General features: G+C 38.7%; 1 protein-coding gene across 1 annotated transcript in view; it reads right to left on the reverse strand.

The window, feature by feature from the left end:
- SLC5A10 (solute carrier family 5 member 10) overlaps nt 1–21,437 on the reverse strand; it is a 1,811,293-nt gene that overhangs the window by 514 nt on the left and 1,789,342 nt on the right. The gene's annotated exons all lie outside the window — the stretch shown is intronic.

Raw genomic sequence — 21,437 nt, forward strand, 5'->3', positions numbered from 1 at the left:
ACATGTTTCAAACTGAATGTATGCAGAAAATGACAGTTAAAAATATGCTTTGGTACATGTTTAAGACATTATGCAAGTTGATAGGAAGCAAAATTTTCTGATAAACTGATGTTCAAGCAGCCTCCCTTAAACAACATAAGAAGCCTACATGCCACTATAGCAGGGATAATCTTAAATCATTTGCATTTTATTTTAGAAACTTTGCTTCTAAGTACTTACAGTGAAATCAATGGCAATATTAAAAGAGATGAGGGAATCCTAGGTCAATTTCAGAAATGCTGTAGTAACAAACTCTTGTTTCAGTCATAGTCAGTAGAATTCTTTTCTTTGAGTATTGTTTCACAGATTGGTCTACTGAAAGTTTATTAAATGACTGCATTTAGTTGTTTGATTTCTGCTTGCAATTTGTATTACAAAATTTCTGTTCCATATCAGAACAAATATCATATATCACAAAATTCTAGATTTGTACTGTTTTCTTTTCTTTCCCCAGGTCATAATAGTGACTGAGCTCATAGAATCTCTTACAAGAATAATTACATAAAGAAGATTCTAATTCTTATGTACGTACAAAAACTTGACAATGTGTAGTTTTTTTTAAGGAGATAAGAAATGTGTAGTTGTGATTTTTCAAAGAGATTTAATAAAGACATACCCACTACTGTTTTCACGTACTGGTCCGACTACCAAACGGCATTCACCACTGTCAAAATGTATAAAACTGTACTAATTCTGGATGTATCAGCTTTTTGGACACTCAGATATGAATCAAAAATCAAAGACTTCCAGAAAGAGTAGAAGAGGTTCAGTGATACCACAAAATTCATGTCATTTCATTATGTTATAGCATTTTCAGTCTGGCAGCTCAAAATGACCCTCCATGTAGTTCATGTATAATCCTTTTATTCCTTAAATCATAACACAATACACCCAACATAACTTCAGAATTAAATGGAAACAGACATTTTATTATCAATGCTACAAACCAGTATATGCTGATTCCTGCATCCAAGTCAAACGCCTATTTTTAATTTTGAGTTATTTTACAAAATGATTTTAACAGGAAATCAAGAAAGTGTTTTCATAATTACACATGGACAGTTATATGTATTATATTTTTATTTTCTTCCCACTTGAGCATTATATAAAAGCAACACATTTCTACCAACACATACAAAGAACCCTAAGCAAACCAAATGATAAATCAAATGGGAGAGAATAATAACCTCTCCATATCATATAGCTTTTAGCATCTTTAAAGTTTCGTTTTACACTATTTTGGTACCTACCTATATAGTGTTTGCTTTTATATACCAACAACTCACCAAGTCACTCCAAATTCATGAATAGAAAACACTATGATATTTAAAATGTTAGTTGCTGTTCATTTGGTGTATATTCTTAGCTAATTGGCAGATAAATTAAAGAAGATTAGAAAATGATCTACTGCCATAAGCAAGCCTAGCTGACTAGTCGCATATAAGCAGGCACAAACAAAATAACTTTATTAAACATATCAGTAATTAATGATACACAAAGTTAAAAGTATAATACATAAATTTAATATATGAGACGTATAATATTATTAAAATGTATCGCACAAACAATGTAGCTGCCTCTTCTTAGCTAGAATCCTATGTAAAATGTAATAACATGAAAATATGAAATGTAAAACAATTTAAGCCTTACTAGCTTGTCTTTTTTGAGGAGACTCTTTGATATTTTCTAATGAGATGTCGGGAGATGGTCTTTCACGTGAAATAGTCCACCATGTTAAATTTTTCATCTGAAAGTAGATACACAATTTTATTTTATGAGAATGTTATAGAAATATCGTGGCATGAAAGGTAGAAATCATTTGTCAAGTAATATATTTGAGTAATGTCGCACATAAGAAATTAACAAAAATTAACTAAATAAGCATGTTTTAGGAAGGCTTACCAGCTGTCTACATTCTATAAAAAAACAGCCTTTCAGGTCAGAAACTAAATCAAGTTTTTCTCATACCTGACTTCTATGTACATTGTGGTAATAGAAAGTCACAGTGTTTGTAGGCCTTATAAACTTAAATCCACTATCATTTAAGCACGGTTCTACTCCTGATACATACTGCTGATTATCTGTGTGCTGCCTTCAAGTGCATTATCACTTTAGGAAGAATCACTTAATGAGAAGAAGACCAAATTTATGTTTATCTTCATCTATTTTATACTGAATAAAGAGCCTTTGTTAGCTTATATCTCTTCAACTCTACAGAATCCTTCAGCTAAGTCTTGACGACAGTATGGGTACATATAAATTTACAGTTTCAACAAAATGCCAGCAAGAAGGTAATAAAGTACAGTCAGTATATGTTAATTTTAACTACATTTAGAGTCCAAGAAACAAAACGACTAGTATACTGATCAAGCTAGCATCTTCAACTTACCTAGATTTTGCTTATCTTCCACTTTAAAAACACATTCATTAGTTATGCTCAGTACTAGATTATTAAAGCAGTTAAAGGAAAAAGTAAAACTAGAGGCATTGTGTCAAATGTGAAAGTCATCTCACAGATTTGCAATGTAAAAAAATGCAGATTCTCAAAAAAAAAAAAAAAAAAGTTTTGAAAAACATAACCCTACATAAACAGGGAAGATGTGATATCTTAATTCTCGAAATCAGCCATATTATGTCATTCAAGCCTATAGTGACTTTTTTTATATATATGTCCAGTTAATATTAGAAAGGGCAAAGAATTATTAACAAAATGACACAAAGATTGTTAATGAAGGATGTCCCACAGTAGAGAAAATAATAATTTTTGCTTCTTATTATTCATAACATTGTATTTATGTTCATATTTCATAAGTGACAGACCAATATCCTATTGAGGGATATGGTTTGAAATGTTATGGTGGGAGACAGGAAATTCATTGTCACTGCCCATTTATATCACAATATACTGGAGGACTACATGTTTTTGTTAATAAATATGACAATAAGTAATATTTCCATATATACTTAATACTTCAAAAAACAAGTGACTTACAAATTATTGCACAGCATCAGGTGAAACTATAGATGTTGTTGAAGAAAACTGTAACTGATATTTGCACTGCAGGTTGCATTTCGTAAGAGATATTCAAAGTTATTGACATCACTAATTATATAACAAAGCATATGTTTTTATATTTCTGTAAATATCTCAATAAACATGAATCCAGAAAGGAATTTCTTGCTGTCATGCCAGAGCTTATGTCTGATAACAAATGTGTTCTAACAATATATGTCTAGGTTGTATAGTTTACAAGGTATGACAACTTATAAATCCACGAAAAAGGGCTCAACAGTGTGATGTAGTACGACCAGTAATTCCAAAAAGACACACTGCACAACCTTTTTAATTCAATTGTATCATTTTTTTATACAATATGTCAAATGGAAATTATATTATTAACAAATCACCTGTAATAGAACAAGTATGTATATATTTTTTTAGTATATTTCTGTTTCAATAGTCACTGTTTTTAAAGTTTAGTTTTTAAGGCTGTAATAATTAGTAAGTTAATTAATTAATCAATTTATCAGCTTGACTACTTAAGGGGGATAGTAGTATGTGAGATAGATTCTGATGAAATCCCTTCTGGGATGAAAGCGCTCAATCAGCTGTTTTTTGTGAAGAAAACTTGCGATTTAATTAAAGAACTGTTTGGTGTTTCCAGGTTGTGCAGTAAGGTATGACAACTTGTTTATGCAAGTTTAGCAAAAAATATAACTCTATGTTTGTGTATTGCAATATATTATAGTATTTATGGAATGACTACAATTTCATTGACTATTATTGCTGTAAAGGATACTTCTTACTGATAACATTGCTATTTACAGTTTTAATAGATTTATTGTTCACACAGTACTTAACATTTGTTTATCTTATTTATTCAGAAAATGTCCTGGAAAGCAAGGATGCATGTAGGCTGCTAGAAGTGTGACATTCCACATAAAACAGGTGGTAAAGAGTTGTGTGCGCCCTGATACTCCAACAGTTAAATATTTTCACATAAAAATTGTAAAAGGCTATGTAGTGCATGGAATGCCATGGCCTTCAAAAACAGGAAGCTTGTTAAGGTTAACAAACTTTTGTTAAGATCGGGTATGACACTGGGGATTAACAGCAGACTGCGCCATCAGCAAAGAACAGAGGCAGAAGATAAAATAGTAAGCTGTTACTTACTGCACTCTGAGACACTTATAAACAAAAGACACGACAGAATGAATTAACACCTTTAAAAGGCATTATTTCTTCATAGAGATTGGGCAGCCAAGTGGCACAGCACACTGCGCTGTAGCCTCACAGCAAGAGGTTCCCTGGTTTGATTCTTGGCTGGAATGCCTTCTGTGTGGAGACTGCATGTCCTCCATGTGTTCACATGGGTTTCCTCTGGGTGCTCTGGTTTCCTCCCACATTCCAAAGACATGCAGTAGGTGGACTGGACACTCAAAAAGTGGCCATTGGGGTAAGTGTGCAGTGTGGAAGAACTACCATGACAGGGCTAGACACCCAGCAGTATAAACCTTGACTCTAGGTGATTGTCACTGTTGAAATGACATCCCAACCCCATGTACAAAAATGGAAAAAGGGGTTGTGGATGGATTTCTTCATAGGGATTAAATAAGGCAATTGCGGTGGTGGTGGTGCTTCGGTAGCATTGTCACCTCGCAATAAGAAGTTGTCCTGTTTGATTCTCAGCTAGAGCATTTTCTGTGTGGAGACATGCATGAATGGGTGTACCTTCATTGAAGGTTGTGTGTCAGAGCTGGCAACTCGGCACATAAAAATCTACTGCCAATCATTAGCGGACCGGACTTCCACTGTGGCGACCCCTAACTGGGAAAAGTCAAAAGACACAACAACAACTTTTAAAAGGCAAAGCTGATTAAACACTTAACACTGTTACAATTTGTTTTCTGTAACTTGTAGTGCATGGAGCGATAAACCTCCATGTACTATAAAGAATTAAGATTGGGCCCCATTGATCATAATTCTTATTATATGCTCTCAGCATAGATGACAAGATTCACCTCTTGAGCTTCACTCTCCAAATGAATTCCTTTGCATCCATGTCTCAGACATAATATAGAGGTATGATAGAGTCTCTGATCGTAACCTACTCGTTATGTGTTCGAGACATCATGGATGCCAAGAAATTCATCTGGAGAGTGACGCTTAAGAGGTTAATCTTGGGATCCATGATAATATAGAGTTATGGCTGGAGTACTGATCTTATCTTTGTAGTACATGGAGATTTGTCTGCTCCATGTTCTACTAGTTAAAGAGTAAAACAAGGGGTTGGCAAGCACTGCCAAAGAGGCAGCAGGAGATGTCGTCACATAATCTGTGTGTAAGGGAAGCAGTTTCACTTTGACTGACTATAATCCTTTAAATCAGGAGGCAGAAACACAGCTGCTCCAAGTTTTGCCTTTGACGTTTGTTGGCTGGCACTTTCAGCTATTAGTGCCTAACATCAGAAGTGATTTTAACAGTGTTTAGGGAGTGCGTAACAATTGTAAAACACCCTTCTAAGCATTGTTAAGATCCAGTCTTGTGCTAGAGTAGCACTGAACTAGGTTGTCTTTTACCTCATACTGGAGTGTAATCAAGATGCTCTGTGCACTACAAGTTGGCTATGATCAGAGACCTGACCATAATCCTCTGTATTATGCAAATCTGTCAACACTGCACTGTAGTCATAGCCAAGGAATGTAAAATAAATACTGCTGTACTACTATCACATGGCAAAAGAACCAGAAATGTTTTTAGTGGGATCTTATATAAATGCTCAGCAACTGACCACAACTAGGTCACAAATGAAATAAATATATATTCAGTACTTAGAGGGTGCTTTTTTGTGTAGTAGTGATTGTTTGTACTTTGCTGTGTTGGTCCAAGGATTGCACTCATGTTTTCAGACTTTTGATTCTTGCAATGAAGAGTGTCAAAATTCCAATAAGGTACCTCCATTTCTGTCTTTTCAGCCTTAACAAGAAAAAAGGTACCTTATTTCTCTCCTCTAAACCTGTTCTTCTCAATGTGAAGTTTCTCAACAAAAGTTGTTTCCTTCTGTTGTGGATTGTTGAGCCACACTGCTGTGGGCATTACCTGCAAAGTATCCTAGCATCCTTATTTGCCTCTGCTTCTAGTATATTATAACTACAGGTCTGTAGCAGGGCAGCATTAGAATTTAAGAGCTACAAACATGCCAACCTCAACCTACTATGTTACAAAATATCAAATTCAGTTATGACCTCACCTCCCTCGACCTTAATACAACCGAAAGTTTCACTGAGGAATTCTACACCTATTTAGAAAAATGCATAGAGCTAGTATTCCCTCCCATAACTAAGTATCAAGGAAATTCAACAAAACACCCTGGTGGTCCACCACCATAAGTAAATTATTCTACAAAAGAAAGAAGGAAAGTCCTTAAATTATTTAGTAAATCCAAAACCCATATTCTCAAGAATAATATGAAAATCTTTACCAAAAAAGGCAGAAGAACACTATTAGATCTACTTAAGGAGCCCATGAATTTAGTCTGGCTGCTGAACCCAAAGATAATTATATGGCATTCTTTAGTTACATTATAAAACTAAAACACAATAACCTACATTGATTAGACTGTATTCATAACAAAGCCTCCTATTCTGCCTATCTGACATTACCAATGTCCTTCCAAACAGAGTTAGTGCTAACTTCACCCCTGAGACTTCAGTTAAAAATACCAACATATCTGAATCACTTACTCCCCCAATTACCTTGAAAGATCATTTACTGAAAGTGTTAACCAAGACCAAAATTATTTCCTCCATGGGACCTGATAATATCATATTAAAAGACTTTTGGCTACGCCAGCTGAAACGTTAAAATCTACTTTTATTGCATTACAAAGTAAAAAAAAATGCAATGATAACGTTTATAAAAGTGGATTTGTAAACCTCATTTTGGGGCAGCCAAAAGTCTTTTGATATTTTGGCAATTTAAATTAATTGGAATTTGCCCTATAGTGAAACGGTATGTTTTTTTTTTGAAATTGATAATACACCTGGTTGCTTAATTAACAGTGTTAAACATGTCCCTGCAGACACACTCTTCAAACTATTTACCTTAAGTTTATCTATTAGGATCCAGGACTGTTTAACGAAACTATCACCGAACACACTTTAACGAAAGAACTTTCACCGAAAAAGCACTTTCACTAAAGTGTGTTAAACCAAAAAAAACCCCATTAAATTAAAGTTTTTGCAGGGGGTCAAGCCACCCTGTGCCCTCCACACCCCCCTACTTTAATATTCTCATTTTGAAATCGCACTACAGTGGGGAATAGGGAATTTCCCTTATCCGCACCATAGTATGACCTCCGCAACAGGCATACTTACGTGAAAGTGCTTCTTCAGTGAAAATCACTATCCCGTAAGTATGCCCGGCCGTTAGTGATTCGGTGAAAATTTCATTTGGGGATCAGTACGGATCCCATCTATTGGTTTTTGTCCCTAATGAGTGGCATACAGCCATAGTGATGAGCCCCATAACAGGGTCCTTACAACCATACTAGTAAACTACAGACCTATCAGCCTTACTAGCCTCATCTGCAAATCCATTGAATTTATTATAATTGACCTTTTAAATTGCAATATCAAGAATCTTGTTTGACTTGACCCCCAACAGCTTAATTTTGTGAAGGATAAATACTGTCTAAGTAATCTGGTAAATTTCCTTGAAGGGGTTATGGAGACTGTAGATGGTGGCCACGTAGTGTATGCCACATATCTTGACCTGGCCAAGGCCTTTGACACCATTCCTCATGTTGGCATCATATAAAAGCTAAGTTCTTTAAAGAAATAACCCATATGTGATAATATGAATAGCAAATTGGCTAAATAATAGAATCCATACAGTGTGACTTGCAGGTGCTTCAACAAGAAGTATGAAAGTGACCAGCAGTGTCCCTCAGGGCTTGATGCTGGGATATCTTCTTTTTGGTATTTACTTTTCATATCTCCAAGCTGAGAGCCAAGACCTCTGACAAACAAAGTTTGCAGATCATTGGAAACTCTGAGTTGAGGTTAAGTCACACTATGATACCCAAACTCTTCAGCATGAACTTACCCTAGTAAACTTCTGGTGTACTAAAAATTGGCTCAAACTAAATACGAAACAGTGTAGCATCATCACAAACCCCTCATCTCATCATACTGTCTAGAGTTGCAGTTCAAATGTTCTGCCATCTATGCATCCCCTGAGGCAGAGCTGCTGGCATTTGCAGTAGCTATGCAGGACAAAAGTCTCCTGAATTGTAGCTCCTTCTGAATAGAGATGAGTAAAGTATTTTGATTGCTTATAAGGTTTTAGACCGAGCAGAACCATGGTATCAATTTATTTAAAAATCACTACATTCACATGAATGAGGACGTAGCTACAACTTTTTGAATGGCGAATTTCCTTGTTATGAGTAAATCATCCTAAATATTAGTTTAAGAATATTGGAAGTTTAAATGATTTGGCCATTTTAAATGATGAATATGTCCAAGGGAGTTGAATTCAATGATTCCATATAAGCTGTGCCCTAATAATTTGCTTATAAAATGGAAAGAAACACACATCAGTACATTCACTGTTAATCATTTTCATGAAGACTATTATGCCTTTATTACAGTTTTGGCAGTTTATGTTCTTAAAATGTAAGTGTTTTGAAATTAAATGTTATTACTAAATATATTTTGCGGGGGGGGGGGGGACAGTTCACTAACTGAAATAAATTTATTTTTTGGAAAAACAGGCAGAGGTAATTGTGTTTTCATTATAATTTGTCTTAGATGGAGTGCCCAAATGAATGGCTAATAGCTATGCATTTCACTCCTTGTGATGAGCAGATGTCTTGAAGAGGTACTGTGCAAAGCTTTATTTGCTGTGTATTTAAAGAAAACTCAGAATGAAAGCACCTACACATGACAGCACATCTTTTTAGTAATCTAAGTGATTAATAAAAGCTGTAGCATATAACAAGATATTTGATGGTAGTGGGGGTTGGTAACGAAGCCTGCAAGAAGTTTCTAATAATTTTTGCAAAAATATCTCCAGACATTTTAATCATTTTTTTGTAGTTTCCTAGTGGCCTGGCTTATCACCTTTTATTTACGTTTAGATTTTTATGTGACATCTTATTCCTAATGTGTGTGTGTGTGTGTGTGTGTGTGTGTGTGTGTGTGTGTGTGTGTGTGTGTGTGTGTGTGCGTGTGTGTGTGTGTGTGTGTGTGTGTATTGCTTATTTAGAAATAAGTGGACTGAACCACATTGGGCTGAACCACACAGACCCTTTTTCAGCCACTACTTTATTAAACATAGCAAACTACAATACAAGCAAGACAAAAACAAGTGCACATGAAGATTTGCCAGGCAACAGACTGATCTACTTAGCAACAATAAACTAATGTTGTTAGTAACACTAACAGTAACATTTAGCTGTAAAACTACAGCAAGCGGCTCATCATCTTCCGAGAGACTATGCCATTATATACTCTTCCAGCATTGTGCAGCCTTGATGCTTTGTTTCCCTCATACCTCTTTTTAGACTGCCAGTCATTTAGGGTGATGCAATGCATGTTTTTATACACCTCTGTACCTTTTATGATCTTACCGTTACTTATCAAGACAAGCACATAGAAGGAAAGCATTAGTGCGGCTGACTCCGTGGTAAAAAGCGGTAAAGCCTTGATTGTGGCCCAGGAAAACCAAGTCTGACCACTGGCTTTGGAGCTGGAGCAGCTTCCACTGGTATGCCCATTGGGTGGGGCGTCAGCTTGCTCCACTGCAAGACTGGCATTTAGTGAAGGCTGGGTGAGCTAATGATGTAGCACAAAGGAATAAAGGTATGCATCCACTAAACAGTGGACATGCTGCAGCCTGAGGTATACAGTACATCTCAATGTTAAACTATGCATGCATCTGAGACCAGTACTGCCAGCGTTGTAAACATCCCAGGATTCTTCAAGGGAGAGCTGTCATTAGATTAAAGCTGGTAATACTGAGAGTTGCCTGGGTGATGCTCCCTAAGGGAGAGGAGCTGATGGGAATCAATTAATAGGGGAAAAAGAGCTGATAAATGCATAAATACATACATATGTACATACATACATGCAGAAATATATTGATACATACATAAAATAATATTATAAAAGTAAAATTAATTAACACAAGAAATGTGAAGGAAGGAGAATCTAAAATTTCCTTTTTGGTTGTTTATTTTTTCCAGATTGAAAACATTGTTTCAAACAAATGCAGTACGCCATTTTTTTTTCTTTTTCTTTCTTTTTTAATTGTAATAAAAGATGCAACCTAAGATGTTTTGAACATATCCAGGGAAGGTAGGGCAAAGCTGAAGTCCACATAGCAGAGGGGCATTATGTTAGCGCCAGCCTTTTTTCTCAACAAACTATTGTAATAGACTAATACAGCTAGCAATAGTAAACTAATGTAAAGTTAGAGGGACCTTGGGCTTCCAATGTCATCCTTTATTAATAGTCTTTATCATAAATGAGGGCAGCATTCTTGGTATAATAGTTCCTGTATGTGCACCTCAACCTCTGTGGTCCATAGTTTAACCTCTCATATTTACAGCAGTGGAGAAATGTAAGGTGAGCCTGGAGAACAAACTGTCCAGTACTGAAGGTCACAATTAGCCTCACTAAGGCTTGCCAAGCAATAGTTAACCTGTGATCAAGATGAGAAAACATCAAGTAGGACTGTACCATTCATCTGTCAGGAATCTGGTTTCTAAAGAACCTCACCTGAAAGTAATAGAAAGAAGAAACAGAGTGAGATAGAGGAGTCTATCCAGAGTCCCAGATACTTGAATATAGAGTAATTCTGTAGGGCAGGATTACTCTGCTTTCATATCAATATGCTGATAGTCTGTGCATTCTGGTACCAGACAGACAACCTTTCAAGCACAGCAGTTAGCTATAATCACCACTGCACACAAGGGCATAAGCCCCTTACCGGGATGCTGTGATTCCATCAGGCATGATGATGATGATGATGAGGAGGAGGACCTTTACCATTTTTTACCTCATGCTCAAGCAGGATGCTGAATGTGATACACTTGAACAGGCCTCAACTCATGCGTACACCTGGAAATTCAAGCTTCAGGTATTACAGGATGCAAACAAAACATTGCTAGGATTATGCTGACAAAGCCAACTCAGCCTTTACCAGGAGGCACTTAGCTCTGCTGTGATGTTCTACTCAGGATGCTAGCAGACCATTGCCGTCTGTATCTTACGTCTCTACAAGTTCTCTGATATTAGAGATGCTAACTGGACTCCAGTCACTTGCAGTGTAGTCAGGAACAAAACCCCAGTAACAGCAGGTCAAGCTATAGTAGAGATATTCAACACAAAAGGACCAGCAGATATTAGATCCCCTTGTTGTGACACCAGAAACTAAGCCAATTTTTGAAGTCAATCATTTTTTGCTGGTACTGTGGCATCATCATTGGTGACAGTAGGATGCTACTCAAGGCTAGCTTCATACCCACCTGGAACACATATTCAGAGAGCTCCATCATGTCACTCTTCTTATAGACCACTGAGGTATGTCTTAGGTCATTTATGCCCAAATGGACCAGAGCTGCACAGAGGTTAGCAACAAGCAATCTTCTGTGTTGAAGTACAAAAGCACCACTGGTCACAGAAGCTGAATTCCAAACTTTTATTAATGCCACAAGTTAAGCGCTTTCATCCAACCTCTGTTGGACTTTTTCAGAACAACTAATAATATAAACCCAACCTTTTTACACAGCTTAAAACATGAATAATCTTCTGTGTTATCTGAAGCATCCACTGCCTGCTACTGAAAAATAAGTATAATTTTTTCTTGATCTGCACTTCTTGCGTTGTATTTTACTGTGTGTTGTTATTTTTGAACTGTATTTTACTGTATTTTTGCTGTTTCCTGCACCTTTAGCCTAGCATAGACTTGGTTCAGATTTGCTGGACCCAGTCTGTATTTACAGTTTCTGAACACTAATCTAGCTTTCCTCCACAAAACAGGGCCTCCCCTTCACCCTAGTGAGAGTTGAGTGTAGCTAAGGCCCTATCTGAGTGGTGATTGTTGGCCCAGGACCCAGTGTAATGTGTTACCATTGGTTAGAGTGCTTGAAATTAGTTTAATTTCATTGTTACTTGTTGCCCATGTTAGAGTGTCTTTGTGTGGTGCACACCACCTGCACACAGTGAAGGATACCATTGGAGGTTAAAGATGCAAATTTTTAGACAGATAATTTTCCCTTAGTCAATGCTTGTGCTCCATTGGAGGTTTCTCGCTGTTGTGCTTCACTGCCCAGTTAGACACTCAGGTGAGACACTGAGGTTCCTCCACAAGTCTTATCCATTAAGTCCCTCACAGTTTAGAGCTTTTTCTTGTCCCTTAGCCATACCTTGTCCCTCTAGTCCCCTCCCTGTTACTGACCACAGTACTTCACCACCATGAATGAACAATTTCCCACCATTTCTCCAGTCAACCTGATCAGCATAGGCATCCTGAGGCAATGCAGCAATTGCCTCATGTACACTGACAACCCACTTCTCCTAATTCACACAAATTAAATATGTGAGGGATGCATCTATATTAAGATTCTAAACTCTTGGCTCTCTCACAAACAAATCAGTATATCAGATACTAAGCAGGTTGTCAGCTCACACACTTCACTTCCTGCACCATCCACGCATGCAGCACCCAAACCTACATACACAGAGGTTCTCACTAGAAGCCTACCTAAAGATCACAGACCTCCCAAACATAAACACAGTTCACTTAATACATTCCCAGAAAATCACAGTGCACATACAAATGCATGCACCAGAGTTTCACCAAACATGCCCCTAAGGCAAAACACAAAATCAAACATTTTAGTCATAGGTGACTTCATTGTGAGACACAGATATCCCACTCACCAGGTTGGATAAGGAAAAGATCACAGTCATCTGTCTGTCAGGTGCCAGAATCCACCACATCACACATGCACTCAACTCTCTCAACAACAGGCACTGTTATGACTCTGTCATAGTCCATGTTGGTGTGAACGGCTTGAGACGTCCATCACTGGACTATATGAAGCAAGACATGACTGAACTCTCTGATTATGTGTCCCAGGTGGGTATGTCCCTAGCCTTAAGCAGCATTCTATCTTCACCTAGGATGATACCTCAATACAGACAAAAAATATCTGACATCAGCAATTGGCTTACTTTCTGGTGCCATTCTAAGGGGATCCAGTTCCTGTCAGGCTGTGATGATATGGTTGATAGAGCTTTTCTAGAGATGGTCTCCACCTGCCAGCTCTGGACTTTCGACTACTAGCTAAGGCTCTTGTCTCTCCCATAGTGCCTTTTTAGGCAATGTCACAAAGACAAAATTCCTGACGTAAAAATATCTTCAAAAACAATCTTAAAGTTATGCTGCTAAATGCTAGGAGTCTAAATCTGAAACTGCACTCAGTGGAAGCACTCCTCACCTTGGAAGATGCAAACATTTGTGCAGTCACAGAGATCTGGTTCAAGGCTGCATACTGAGATATAATGCCTTCCATACATTCAGACCATACATCTCAACCATACCAAATTTCTCAGTTTTTACCAGTTTTGAGGTCCAAATAATGGGGTGCCATGATTCCCGAGTGTCACCTCTTAATTTCCAAATTTTCTGGCTTTTTTTTTTAAATGTTTTTTGTTTTTCACCAGAAGTCATCACATGCAGGGGCATGCATGATTATGTCAGCTCCATGAACAGCCTGCCAGCCTGTCAGAATTGAGGGATTCACTGAACTTTGTTTCTGGGCCATAGCGTGCATGCAGCTTCCCAGCTGCTTAAAGCAGCATTTGAATTCCATGGTTACTGCTCCATTTGGCTCCTCCAGGTAAGACAAACTGTGCACTGTGCTGTCTTTTACTTTAACGGGGCACATTTTAATGCACTTAGAAGCAACGGCCAGCCACCTGCAGCAGAAATCAGCAATCCCTGTAAAACAAACTGTGCTGCATTAAGTTAACAGGCTGAGCCAACTTGTTATTTACTTTAACAGCGCTTGCAGGAACTTGTTATTGAAAAGTGCTGTCTTTTAACAGCGCTTGCAGGAACAGAAATCAGCATTCCCGGTAAGAAGTAAGTTAATTAAGTGCTAAGTGCTGTCGTTTTTCAAATCAGCATTCCCAGTAAGATGTACATTAATGTACTTTTTAATTTTAACAGAGCTTGCTTGCAGGAACAGAAATCAGCATTCCTGGTAAGATGTAAGTTGATTAATATTGAGAAGTAGTGCTAATCAGCATTCCCAGCCACAGCTTTAGAATATGCTTTGTTGGTAGGCAGGATTCAGGAACAAGGGTGTGTGTTTAACAGCCAACTCATATTGAATTCCACAGATAATTACTTATCAGCTCACGCCTCCTTAATGGCAGTCAGATATGCTGGGCCACATTACAGCCAGCTTTCATTTTACAGCCAGCTTTCATTTATTTTGTGTGGTACTTTACAGCCAGCTTTCATTTATTTTGTGTGGTACATTATGATGAATGTTGTTTGTGCATATGCTCCACAAGTTGGGTGTGTGATGGATGAGAAAGAAAAATTTTGGAGTGAGTTGGAGGAAATAATGATGACTGTACCCAAGGGTGACAGAGTGGTGATTGGAGCAGATTTCAAGTGGGCATGTTGGTGAAGAACAGAGAGGATGAGGAAGTGATGGGTAGGTATGGTGTTAAACAAAGGAATGCAGAAGGTCAGATGGTAGTGGATTTTGCAAAAAGGATGGACATGGCTATGGTGAATACATATTTTAACAAGAGGGAGGAGCATAGGGTGACATACAAGAGTGGAGGAAGATGCACACAGGTGGATTATATCTTATGTAGGAGGGCCTATTTGCAGGAGATTGGAGACTGTAAAGTGGTAACTGGGGAAAGTGTAGTTAGGCAGCATAGGATGGTGGTTTGTAGGATGACGGTGATCAAAAAGAGGAGGAGGAGTGTGAGGGCAGCACCAAGGATCAAATGTTGGAAACTGAAAAAAGGCTAATTGTGAGGTGGAGTTCAGGGATGAGTTAAGACAGGCATTGGGTGGCAGTGAAGAGTTACCAAATAACTGGATAACTACAGCAGAGCTAGTAAGGGAGATAGCTAGAAAGGTGCTTGGTTTGACATCTGGACAGAGGAAGGACGACAAGGAGACATGGCGGTGGAATGAGGAAGTACAGGAAAGTATACAGAGAAAGAGGTTGGCAAAGAAGAAGTGAGATTGTCAGAGATAAACAAAGTAGACAGGAGTATAAGGAGATGAGGTGCATGGCAAAGAGAGAGGCATATGAAGAGCTGTATGAAAGGTTGGACACTAAGGAGAGAGAAAAAGACCTGTACCGATTGGCTAGACAGAGGGACCGAGCTAGGAAAGATGTGCAGCAGGTAAAGGTGATAAAGGATAATGAGGGAAACATACTCACAAGCGAGGAGAGTGTGTTAAGGAGATGGAAAGAGTACTTTGAGGGGTTGATGAATGAAGAGAATGAGAGGGAGAGAAGGTTGGATGATGTAGGGATAATGAATCATGAAGTACAATGGATTAGCAAGGAGGAAGTAAGGATAGCTATGAAGAGAATGAAGAATGGAAAGGCTGTTGGCCCAGATGACATACCTGTGGAAGCATGGAGGTGTTTAGGTGAAATGGCAGTGGAGTTTTTAACCAGATTGTTTAATGAAATCTTGGAAAGTGAGAGGATGCCTGAGGAATGGAGAAGAAGTGTTTTGGTACCGATTTTTTAAGAATAAGTGTGATGTGTAGAGCTGTAGTAACTACAGAGGGATTAAATTGATCAGTCACAGCATGAAGTTATGGGAAAGAGTAGTGGAAGCTAGGTTAAGAAGGGATGTGATGATTAGTGATCAGCAGTATGGTTTCATGACGGGAAAGAGCACTACAGATGTGATGTTTGCTCTGAGAGTGTTGATGGAGAAGTACAGAGAAGGTCAGAAGGAGTTGCATTGTGTTTTTGTAGACTTAGAGAAAGCATATGACAGGGTGCCTAGAGAGGAGTTGTGGTATTGTATGAGGAAGTCGGGAGTGTCAGAGAAGTATGTAAGAGTGGTACAGGATATGTACAAGGGTAGTGTCACAGCAATGAGGTCTGCGGTGGGAGTGACGGATGTGTTTAAGGTGGAGGTGGGATTACATCAAGGATCAGCTCTGAGCCCTTTCTTATTTGCAATGGTGATGGACAGGTTGACAGACGAGATCAGACAGGAGTCCATGTGGACTATGATGTTTGCAGATGACATTGTGATCTGTAGTGAGAGTAGGGAACAGGTGGAGATGACCCTGGAGAGATGGAGATATTCTCTAGAGAGAAAAGGAATGAAGGTCAGCAGGACTAAGACAGAATATATGTGTGTGAATAAGAGGGAGGATAGAGGAATGGTGATGTTGCAAGGAGTAGAGGTGGCGAAGGTGGATGAGTTTAAATACTTGGGATCAATAGTTCAGAGTAATGGTGAGTGTGAAAGAGAGGTGAAGAAGAGAATACAGGCAGGATGGAGTGGGTGGAGAAGAGTGTCAGGAGTGATTTGTGACAGACGAGTACCAGTAAGAGTGAAAGGGAAGGTCTACAAGAGGGCACTGAGACCAGCTATGTTATATGGGTTGGAGACGGTGGCATTAACAAAAAGGCAGGAGTTTGAGCTGTATGTGGCAGGGTTAAAGATGTTAAGATTTGCACTGGGTGTGATGAGGGTGGACAGGATTAGGAATAAGTGTATTAGAGGGTCAGCTCAGGTTGGAAGGTTAGGAGACAAAGCCAGAGAGGCAAGATTACATTGGTTTGGATATGTGCTGAGGAGGGATGTTGAGTATATTGGGAAAAAGATGCTAAGGATGAAGCTACCAAGTAACAGGAAAAGAGGAAGGCCTAAGATAAGATTTATGGACGTGGTGAGAGAGGACATGCAGGTGGTTGGTGTGACAGAGCAAGATGCAGAGGACAGGAAGAAATGGAAACAGATGATCTGCTGTGGCGACCCCTAACGGGAACAGCCAAAAGAAGGTGATGACTTTACAGACAGCTTTCATTTATCATTTATTTTGTGTGGTACTTTATGCTGGGCCCCATTATAGCCAGATTTCATTTATTTTGTGTGGTACCTGTACTGCACAGCCAGCTTTTATTTATTTTGTGTGGTTTTATAGCCACAGAAGTAAGTGTGTGTGTGTGTGTGTGTGTGTGTGTGTGTGTGTGTGTGTGTGTGTGTGTGTGTGTGTGTGTGTGTGTGTGCGTGTGTGTGCGTGTGTGTGTGTGTGTGTGTTTTGGTTACAACTGCTGGTTAGAGTTATTGAGACTCAAACCCTGTACCTTAGGTACAAGGAGAAGGAGCCTAAACTCTCTACCCATATCACCACCACCACCACCCTTTTTGATTCAAGGAGTTAACCATAGTTTGCAACTGTCCAAAGTTTACAGAATGTTTGGCTCATACTTTTGGTCTGTTCCTTTTAAAATTTGTGGTTTTCTGGCAAATTAGTGAGAACTGAAGTTGAACTGAATTCACTAACTAATGATAGCCATTTAAGTTTCAGTCTTCTTATCTTTCAGGAAATGCATGGTAACATAAAACATTTTATTCTAGCAACTTTTCTAAGTTTATACAAACAATGTTTAAAATGTGTCCCTGGTTTTGGGCTGTTGCCCCCCTCAATAAATTTTGGCTTTTTCCAGATTTCTTGTGCTGCCTAGTTCTTTAAGGGGAGAGAAGTTTAGTGCTGCTTATGCCAAGTCTGCTTGTATTGTTAGCACAACAGGTAAAATACTTGCTTTTGATGCACAAGCCTGTGGGTTCTACTCTCACAGTGGGAGTAGAAGCCACAGCCTTTTGCATCAAAAGGCAAATATTCTACCTTTTGTGCTACTAACAATACAACTGATTTGACATAATCAGCACTGCTTAGACAAAGGCTGCTTGAATTAGTAGCACAACAGGTAGAATAATTGCTTTTGATGAAAAAGGCTGTGGGTTCTAATCACACAGTATGTGGATGGATTGCTAATATTGTACTGTGTTGTACTTTTCAAGGGGGTGGAATTGGTGGATACTGCAGTCCTGAGAATGTCCTTTTTGGCAGAGATACCTAGTAACTATGAACCTGTTATCAGTTTGTCATCCATTCCCTAGTGCAATATTACTACCTTATCATTTTTAATGTCACATAGGCAATTTATCCCTCAAGAGCAACATCCACTTTATTTGTAGCTGAAACAATAAAGCATTAAGTTGCTTGCTAGCAGCAACCTCTTCATTAGTTACGGATCTTGCAAATCTCTTTAATGTGGAATTATTTAGATGACTTTTACTTCTGCAGAGATTGTGCATATTTACTGATACTGGTGGATTGTAGAAGTTTGAGTAGACTTTTATGATGGAAATGTTCTGAACTGGGCAGTTTTGTCATTATTGGTTCGTGCATCTTGTTTCACTGCTTAGTGCAAAAATGTTCAAAACAATACATTTAAAATGCACTCTAACAAGTGTGCTGTATTATACAAGAATGTAATTTAATACAGTCAGGAAACTGTATCAAAGAACACATGTATGTTTCTTGTGCAAGGGGCCTATGATTAGAAAACAGCCCAAAGGTAATCTTTATCCACCACTGGCCAGATGCATTTTCTTTGAATGTGGGTTTCAGTGCTGTTTTAATGAATGTGAGTTTCAAGGGCAGAGCAGTTTTAATGGTAAGTCTATTTTCATTGTGAGACTGAAGTTTTAAATGAAATCCAATTTAACCAACTAATCATCTTAGAAGTAAAGCAGTACACACATTACAGTGTTTATGGTAAATGGGGCAAAATAGCCAAGTAATGGGACACTGGAATGGCTGCAGGGAGAGGGGCTGTGTATGGGGGCCCTATTCGACCATGATTTTGTGAGGGGGGAAGGGCGGCAAACTCAGACAGCCCCAGGCACCACAAATTCAAGCTTTGTCACTCATCAGTAGCCCATTGAGAATAACTTTTGGAGGTCCTAGCAAATTGTAATATTCTTTTACTAAGATTAGAATATTGCCTACCATTAAATGCCCTACGTTTACCACAAAACCCACATACTGCAAGTCACCAAAAACAAAATCCTAAGGTTCATCATCTTCTCCCTTCCCAGTGAACATCATTGCTACACATTTCAAAAGAAAAAAATAGTTTACTACAGGGTCTGGGCTGGGGACATATTTTGGTTGTCTGTTGTTCAGTTTGTGCTTAAAAGTTGATATCCCACAATTCCACTGAAGTGGGTGGGGTTACATAATTATGTATGCAAATTCTATGTTAATCAGCATACAGATTTGTACCTATTTTTCTTGGGCCTTTGTCCAGCTTTTTTATGTTTACAGGTTGAGAGGTATGATTCAGACCACAAAATGAATGTGTGAAAACTAAAGGAGGAGGAGGAGTATCAATACTCATCAAATATAAATACACCTCTAGATTTTTTAAACAGAATAATTCCCTAGAGTTACTTCATGTGCAAACAACTATAGGAAAGACCCCTCTACAAGTTATCTTCAACTATAGATCCCCTCCATAAACCTTGATAACTACACTGCCTACTTGAATCTACTTGAGTCACTCGAACTACAACCAAATACCCTGGTTATGGGTGACTTTAACTACCCATACATAGATTGGGTAAATTATATGTGTACAATCACACTTGCCCAAAGGTTCTTGGATTCTGTTAACTCAAATGCCTTGGAGCAGATAGTTGTCACCCCCACAAGGGGCCCAAACATTCTAGATTTGGTACTCACCAACATGGTAGAATGGTGCACCACCACAAGTGTGTGGCCCACCCTGGTGAAGTATGATGATAAGTCAGTCTTTTTTCAAAGTAACATAGCATCAGACCTCCTCCCCTCAGGAGAAATTAGGCTAAAAAAATTCTCCAAAGCCAACTACAGCCTCTTTAAGAAGGCATTAATAGCTTCAAAGCTCCTGTCCCTACTGACAGCAAAGATACCTATACTTTGATATACACCAATGCATTGTATAAACATCTATATAATTGTACTGACTCAGCCATTCCTGATAACACCAAAAACAAGATCCTCAAGAAATAACAAGCCTGCCTGGTAGACATCTACCATAAACAGGTTTTATAATAAGAGGGAAAAATTGCTGTCTAAGAGCAAGAAGGAACAATCTCAGAATTGGAAGCACACCCTTCTCAGAATGAACAGGCAAATAAGACATCCTTGTAAAATCCTCTAAAGCTAACTACAAATCTAGATTAGCATCCCTAGCTAAGGATAACCATAAGGCATTATTTAGCTGCATCCGAATCCTTAAGGGAAAAGCCCAAATTTGCATTGATCTGGTAGTGAATGGTACCACATATACTGAACTAATGGAAATAGCCAGCTTGTTAGTGGACAGGTTGAGTGAAAACTTCTCCCTGCATCCCCACCAAATATACCCCAAAACATTCCTACCACCTACTCCCCACCTAGTATGTCTAAAGATCATGTCTTAACTGCCCTCTCCAAAGCCAAAAACACAGCCTCTATGGGACCTGATAATACCCCAGTCTGCATTCTCAATGGCTTAGAACAAGAGTTTAATACCATTGGGAACTCTTTTCAACCACAGCCTAAGCACTGATGTTGTCCCTACTAAATAGAAAACAGTTAATGTCATCCCCTGGCACAAGGTGGGGTGCATCCATCGACCCTGGGAACCATAGACCCATTAGCCTAACCAGCATCATCTGCAAGGCCATGCAGAGAATCATCATGGACCTTATCGACAAGAATATATGAGACCTTCAAACATTTGAGTCTTGACCTGTCCAAATTTGGTTTTGTTAAAGGGAGATCCTGCCTGATGAACCTGGTGGACTGTCATCAAAGCTCTGGATGAAGAAAAATCTGTACATACAGCCTAACTAGACTTGGCCAAGACATTCAACACAATCCTCCACTCAGACATAATTGAAAAACTCACCCAGCTGAGGGTCAACCCACATAGCCAGGTGGGTTGCAAACTGGCTCACCCACAGAACACATACAGTCAAAATAGGGGACTTCACCTCCACCAGCAGACCTGTTAACAGTGGTGTTCTACAGGGATCAATACTGGGGCCTCTATTCTTTGGAATCTACTTCTTAGAAGTGCAGGCAAAAAACAGGTCTGTGGCTGATAAAGTTTGCTGATGACTGCAAACTGGGAGCAGTCTTGAGTCCCCAAATGATGTTAACATTCTATAAGAGGGACTTACACAAACCAATGATTGATGCCAAAGACATGGCCTTAAACTCAATGCAAAAAATGCATTATCTCCCCCTTTGACAAAGGTGATGTCCCTGCAGATTG

Source organism: Protopterus annectens, chromosome 12.part0 (assembly GCF_019279795.1).
Source record: "Protopterus annectens isolate FY-2018-M chromosome 12.part0, PAN1.0, whole genome shotgun sequence".
Lineage (NCBI taxonomy): Eukaryota > Metazoa > Chordata > Ceratodontiformes > Protopteridae > Protopterus > Protopterus annectens.